This window comes from Trachypithecus francoisi, unplaced genomic scaffold (genome assembly GCF_009764315.1).
Source record: "Trachypithecus francoisi isolate TF-2019V2 unplaced genomic scaffold, Tfra_2.0 Lachesis_group14, whole genome shotgun sequence".
NCBI lineage: Eukaryota > Metazoa > Chordata > Mammalia > Primates > Cercopithecidae > Trachypithecus > Trachypithecus francoisi.
In genome coordinates this window covers 29,249,752-29,255,751 of record NW_022681459.1, presented here as the reverse complement: position 1 = coordinate 29,255,751, position 6,000 = coordinate 29,249,752, and positions in this window count along the sequence as shown.

Here is a 6,000-nt window from a genome sequence, read left to right as displayed (position 1 = left end):
AATTGGTCCACATGGATGCTTTTGTTGGTTTTGGCCAAACTCTCATATTTGTAGCCAACCTATAGCTGCAATTCAACTACGATTTGACAACTTTTTGTGATATTTACAATGTAACAGTTACAAGCATAGCACACTTGTAAATTAATCTGCATTAATTGAATATTTTTATCCTCATTTTAAGTCTAGATAATCAATAAGACAATAAAATCAAGCCCTGATTTGTAGCACATGCTGATTTTTGCAACGTAAATGCTCTTGCGATGGTATGTTCCAAGCAGTGGACACGACGAAGCTCAATGCAGAGACCAGTGTGCCCTAGCAAACCTCCTGTTACCAGGATTTCTGCCATACAGATGCAAGAGAGGTAATGACTGCCACAGCATGATTATCATACAATTACATCATAATAATACCATAACATGTACAATTAACAAATTGTATTAAAACAAAGGTAACAAATGATCAAAACTCATGTTACTTTTGTTTTAATACAATTTATTAATTGTACATTTCAGCTATTCCCCACTGGGCTCTCACAAGCTGGTGTGAGCTGACTCCAGCACCTGTCCCTGCCAGCAGGGACAAGACCCCAGCAGGACTGCCAGGCCAAGGCACAGAAAGGCCATAGAGAGCACAGATCTGAATGCATTAACCCGACTGAAGCCCTTTCCGCCTCCTAATCCTGGAACCTGTGACTCAGTTGCCTTACCTGGCAAAGTGAATTAAGGCATGGGGGAATGAAAATTGCTAATCTACTGACAAAATAAATCAGGAGTTTATTTTGGATTATCCTGTTGGGCCCAAAGTGATCACCAAGATCCTTAAATGTGAAAGAACAGGTGGAAGAGGAGCTCAGGGGGATGAGATGTGAGAAGGCCTCCACGCCAGCGCTGCCTTTGAAGAGGGAGGACGGGCCGAGGGCCAAGGCCTAGAGGGCAGCTCTAGAAGCCGGGAAAGGCAGGAAGTGGATTTTCCCTAAGCCGAGCCTCTGGGAGGAACCAGCTCTGCATACCTTGATTTTAGCTCAGGGAGACCTGTGTGTTTGGACGAACGGAGGCAAGATGGTGCACTTCCGGGTTCTTCATCCCCCGCCCCCCCCAACTTTTCCCCCGTGGGCGAAAATGCAGCCGGCGCCCAGGACGGTGCAGACCAACTGGGCATGCGCCAGGTGACGTCAATCCGAAGAGACCAAGATTTACCTGGTCGCACCTGCCGAACGCCCCCCGACACGCCCGTGCCCCGCCTATTGCCCTCCCACTCCTAGAAAAGCCGCTCCGGAGGGACGCCATGCGCAGCCTTCCTCAGTCCTCCACTCCTGTCGGGTGTCAGGACTGCAGGAACTCCGTCCGAGAGCCCCACTGGGGGGCTCTGTCGGCCTTTGCCGGAGGCGGACAGACCTCTTCCCCACACCTTAGGTGACCAAAATAAACTTGCAGTTTTGCTCCTGCACTTGCCTACTCGCTGGTTCTTTTGTGCCCCCTCTGGTGGTCTTAGAAAAACAAATCACTGTGTTGGACTTCAATCTCTAGATCTTTAAGAGAATAAATGTGCATTGTTTTAAATTACCAGTTACGTGGTCCTCTGTGACAGCACACAGAAGCCCCTAGCACAGGAGCCCTCTGCATTTGTATGTCCCCTTCTTTCACCACTGTGACCCCAGGCTCTGGGGGCTAACAGCTGGGGGGCTCGGGCTGACCGATCCTGGGGCCCTAGGCAGTTCCTCAGCTTCCTGAAGGGGAGCAGTGACAGTGGTATTGACCTTGCCCGATTGCTGTGAGGATTAAATGAGATTATAAATGCGCAGGGCTCAGTACAGGACGGGGCACTATGAAGCTCTCCGCGGCTGTGAGCTGTGATTATCGTGAGTACAGAAGGGTTGTGTCCTTATTAAACCCGCTTCTCTGGCAAGACTGGGCCCTCTTTTTCCAGAAACAGCAGTGATTGAAAGGCAGCCTGCGTCCTCGGGACAAGGGCCACTGTGCATTGTTTCCCAACAGATGCAGCAGAAGTCCGCTCAGCCCCGCAGGCGTCATGGCCCGGGGCCAGCCAGGCTGATGGTGTTTTCGTGTTTGCCTTTGTCTGTCCATGACTTAGGAGAAAGGCATCTTTGGGTGTTATTCCCTTCAAACAGATCAGCAAAGTGGAAAATGCCCCTTTTCTCGGCCACAGCTGGACTGTGGGTATCAGGACTCCCACATCTGGAGTCCCCAGCAGCCTGCATTCTAGGAGGATCTGCAGGTGTCTGCTCCAGCCTGACTTGCATTCTCACCTGGGAGAAGGTTGGGGAGGCAGGGCCGGTGCCCTCAGGACCCAGGGGCAGAGGTGAGCACCTGGAGAGCAGACCTCATCTTCACAAAAGCATCTGCGGAGACAATGAGGGGTAAAGACCCAAAATCCAGTCTTCTGTGTCCAGGGCACCCCACACCCCACCACGACAGACTCTACCCTTTACCTTCTAGTCCCTGCCAATTTGGCAATCCCGGATCCTTCCAGATCAAAGGTTTGGGCCTCAAAGTCTGAAAAAACCATGGACTGGACTTGCTGCTAGCAGGGTAGACTGAGGGCAGCAGGAGCTGGGGGTCTCAGGTTCCCCTTTTGTTTGTTTGTGTTTTGAGATGGAGTCTTGTTCTGTCCCCTAGCCTGGAGTACAATGGTGAGATCTTGGCTCACTGCAACCTCCACCTCCCGGGTTTGTTATGCCCAGACCGTTTATTCCCCGAAGAAGACCACCAGAGTCCAGAGTCAAAGCCAAGCGGCAAGGATCTTTACTGCAAGTTCGAACTTGGTCCCTCCGTTCCACAACATACAAGAGGGCCCCAAACAATGTGTGCGCTCGCTTTTTATAGCCCGATGTAAATAGGACTTGTAAGGTTACAGAGGAACAAGGGAATTCTTTGGGTTACAGCATTACAATTGGTTAACATTTTAAGTTACACATTTAGCAGTGATCTGTTGGTTCCCGTGCTTTCAGTAAAACTACAAACAGCTGTGTCGTTATCAGGGATTTTTCCAGGTGGTGTTTTTCTAAAGTTGAGATATATGGTGGGACGTGTTTGTACTGGGCTCAGGAACTTGAGACGTATGAGAGATATATGTTGTTTGTACTGGGCCCAGGACTGAGGAATGTGCCTGTGTTTGTACTGGGCCCAGGACTGAGGAATGTGCCTGATTTCTTTCAGGTTCAAGTGATTCTCCTGCCTCAGCCTCCCAAGTAGCTGGGATTACAGGAGACTGCCACCACACACAGTTAATTTTTGTATTTTTAGTAGAGACGAGTTTTGCCATGCTGGCTTGGCTGGTCTCGAATTCCTGATCTCAAGTGATCCGCCCACCTCGGCGTCCCAAAGTGCTGGGATTACAGGCATGAACCACCGCACCTGGCAGGCTCCCCTTTTAGCCTCTGCCTCCTGGCCCCTCCTTTGCCCACCCTGGTCTTATGTCTCTGATCTGTTCCTCTCTCCAGTCTAATCAGTGTCCAGGCAGACGGGATTTGGGAGGGAGGACAAGCTCCGTGACCCTGAGTGTGAGAATCGGGGCCACCTCTCCCTCGCCAGCAGGTCGGGGAATGACCTTTTCCCTAGGAGGAGGCTGGGCCTTAGGAAGAAGGTGAAAGCTTTGCCTGGGGAGGTCATGTAGACGGCTCCTACCTGAAATCAGTCCTGGAGAGCTGCGGCCTGGGTAGTGAGTGCCTGTGTTGCTGGCTTGTCTGAAGTTTTGGGACGAGGTTTGAGTGTGTTCACAGATTCCCACGCACATTGTCCACGACCCAGAATTGCAGGGAGACCCACAGCCTCTCATTTCTGCGGTATTGCAGGGAGTCCAGACGTTCACTGCGGACAAGGGAGAAATGCCTCCTTGCTCTGCTGCCCACAAAGAAGGCAGCCACAGTGCACTGCGGGATTCCAGTGACCAGGCAGCCAGGAGAGGAACTCTCCAATTGCCATTTCTCAAAATGCCCCAAGTGCATGCGGGATGTCTCTAGGCGCAAGCAGAGGGGTCATTTGCAGGGCTGGGCCCCCAGGCCAGGCCCCCAGGACAGGCCCGGCCCCTGCTTTTGGGATCAAGTGTGTGACGTGGCCCCTGTGGTATCACACATTTTAATTATTCTGACCCCACAGATGGGCAAGCCTGGGCCGGCCACCTGCCGCTGGAGAAAGGGCCGAGTCCAGCACGGCCTGCATGTCCCCGCTACAGAACCGGGAAGGGCTTCCTCCAGCCACGGCCTCCAGTCAAGCTGAGCTTTTCGAGGTTAAATTTACGGCCTCATTCTCCGTGATGATGTAAGCATGTCACGTGGACAGTGGAAGGGACACTGGCCCCCTTGGACTGTCACCAGGTTGTCTCCTCTGGGCCTTCCCCAGGCCCAGCCTCTTTCTCAGCCCCCAGCAACCCCCAGGGGTCTATGAAGGTGGTGCCTGGGCTGTGCACCCCGGGAGCTCCAGCAGGCTGACCCCTCTCGGCTCAGCCCCATGGGCGCAGGCCTCCCAACACCCAGCCTCGTGCCTCTTCCTTCATCCGTTCACTGGGACCAGAGAACTTTCTGGACTCCATTTAATGGGAACCGCAAACCCGCAGGAAGGGAACCTCGAGTGCTTGCGGCTTGGCTTGTCTAAGAATTCTAAAATAGCTTCCACAAAACATTTATTCTCTTACTACCAGTCACAACCCCAGCTAAGACCCCGGAGACTATATGAACACGCACAGACCCCAGCTCACGCATTCCCGCCAGCAGCAGGCCATGCCTGGGGGCCCCTCTGCTGGAAGACTCAGGGTCTCTGGCCACCCGCCTGGCAGGAAGTCCCCTTCCCTGTCATCTCTGTGGAAGGCCCTGTCCTGTGGCTTATCTACCCCACTGCTGCTTAACACACCACCCCAGTCATCTCCTGTTACAGGGTAGGGAAGGTTCAAGCCTCAACATCTTTGTCCTAACAGAGGGGGGACTCCCATGCCCTCACACCCCACTCTTAACTGACACTCTCAAGGCTCTAACCTGGCGGCATCGATCAATTTTCCATAGAAGATTCTGCATGTTAATTTGTTTTCTCACACTGTTAGTTCCTTAGAGTTTTGTTGCTGTTGTTTCTCTCTCGCTCTTGCTCTCCCAAAATCCACAGAGAGAAGGCTGGCGTGCACCGGTGAACTTTGGAATATGTGAGCTTCTCGGCATCGTTGCTCTGCAACGAAAGCCCAGGCAGACCGTGGGTCCAGGCCCGAGGAAGGAAGCCTGGCTGAGCGGTGCCCAGGTCTCCGGCCCTGGGTCCTAGTTGGGTAAAGCCCCTCCCCAGGAAGCTAGTCGTGGCCTCAGGAGACCAGCCCGGGCACCAGCAGCTACAGCCCCTGTCACTGTTGAGGCCTCCCAGGTCACAAAACAAGGGCAGACACCTGCAGGGAGCTTGGAATTCCAACCACCAGGGGCTGTGAAGGGTTTCAATCAGGTCTAGTCCACCTTCAATTGAATCCAGCCTTTAGATCCATGCCTGTGCCTCTCTGTCTGCCTGAGGTCATTTCTACCCAGTGCTGGAAGGCTGAAGTCACCATGGTTACCGATATGTTTATTTTTGCTGGGTCGATGGCGATTTCTGCTACTCGAAAAAAAAATTATAAACACCTTCAGGGATGTGTAAAATACGATGCAGCCAAAAACGAAAGGCGTCTCCTCTCAGCTGTGCGCCATCAGCTGCACACACCAGTTGTCCCTCCAGCACGTGCTCATCGTTTCTGCACAGCTGAAGTCAAGGAGCTCTGAGCTTGAGCTAATGCCCCCCCTTGACCTTTACTCCAGCTGCGCCTGGGTGCCTGGGGTGGGGCAATTTCCCCACCCTGCAAGGAAATCAGAGCCAGACACAGGAGGTGCTGACCCCCAACAGCTGGGACACGCTTTTATGAGATGTCAGTGCTCAGAGGGCGGCTCCATGGACATAGGCATCCTCAGACACTAGTGCCCCTCCCTTCCAGACCACCTGTCCTCTGTGCTGGGAGGCGCTCACTCAGTGGGGCTGG